This window comes from Nelumbo lutea, chromosome 1 (assembly GCF_056320005.1).
Source record: "Nelumbo lutea isolate HS-2025 chromosome 1, American lotus-T2T, whole genome shotgun sequence".
Lineage (NCBI taxonomy): Eukaryota > Viridiplantae > Streptophyta > Magnoliopsida > Proteales > Nelumbonaceae > Nelumbo > Nelumbo lutea.
In genome coordinates, this window is record NC_142684.1 from 132,485,238 (window position 1) to 132,486,667 (window position 1,430).

Genomic DNA, 1,430 nt, shown 5'->3' on the forward strand with positions numbered 1-1,430 from the left:
CAATGAAAGTGCATTTTGTACTTTTAGCATCTAATTTTTTCCTTTATTCTGAATGTACAAATGCATAGGCTATAGAACCAAAAAATTTTTAGATGACTTACATTGGGTTTTCTTCCTATCCAAGCTTCATATGGAGTTCCACCTTTGATTGCTGTTGTGAGAAATCAATTTATCAAGTAAACTGTGGTTGCTACTACTTCAGCCCAATATTCATTTGGTAGCCCTTTATATTGTAGCATGCTTCTTGCTGCTTCAATAGTGGTCCTATTTTTGCGCTCAACCACACAATTTTGCTGTGGTGTGTAGCTAGCAGTTAGCTGCCTTTGGATCCCTATGCACTACAAAACTCCTTGAATTCTTTGGAAGTAAATTCACCACCATGATCAATACGTAAAGTAACAATAGAACATCCACACTATTTCTCAACAAGTTCTTTAAGTTGTTTGAAAATGGAGAAGGCATCAGATTTTTCTTGCATGAAATATATACCCAATTCATTCTTGTGTATTCATCAACAAATAAAATGAAATACTTATTCCCACTAAAGGAAGCAGTTTGCATAGGACCACATATGTCAGCATGCACAACAATGGTTTATTTGCTCTTCATGATTTTCCTAATAGAAACTTCTCACAATGTTATTTTCCATACACACAAGCTTCACACACTTTTCCATCATTTTTAACAAGTAGAAGACCAACAACCATATTCAGTTTATGCATCACATGCAACCCACAAAAATGCAAATGCCCATATCGTCTATGCCACACCATAGAATCTTCACTAAATGCAGTAAACGCATTGATTGCAAGCTTTGAAAACATAACTGGATACATTTTATTTTCTGTCATGCTAATGGAAAACATCAACTTATCGTTCTTATTATGTACCATGCAACTACCATTGTCAAAAACAACATAGTAACCTTTCTTCATCAATTGTCCCAAACTTAACGCTTCTAACCAAGCAAAAGAGAACCAAAAACTTCTAATGCCAATGGTAGTCCTCCAGTGTGTAATGCAATTTCCTTAATAAAACACATAAAAGTTTCCGGAGGCTTCTCCCTCCCGAAGGCATGGTAACTGAAGAGTTTGAGTGACTCACTCTCATTCAATTCTTTAACAGCATAGGTTATATTTACAATGCCCTTTAATATCTGTCCATGTCTTACCACTTGAAAAATGACTTTTAGCTACAGTCAGCAATCTGCTGCTAAAAGAACTGTCACTAGACGTTCTAGCAACAATTTTCTCGGCTGCCAGTATAAATATATTATAGATGCTAAAAATACTTTTGGTGGTAGTTGCGACTGCCGCTAATACTGAATCGATAGCCACTAAAAGTACTTTTAGCGGTAGTCGTGACCGCCGCTAATACTGAATCGACTGCCGCTAAAACTACTTTTAGCAGCAGCCATGACTGCCACTGAA

The 1,430-nt window shown here is 36.5% G+C and overlaps 1 protein-coding gene across 2 annotated transcripts in view; it reads right to left on the reverse strand.

Moving 5' to 3' along the window:
* Positions 1 to 1,430, reverse strand: part of LOC148877647 (uncharacterized) — a 52,239-nt gene that overhangs the window by 9,316 nt on the left and 41,493 nt on the right. The gene's annotated exons all lie outside the window — the stretch shown is intronic.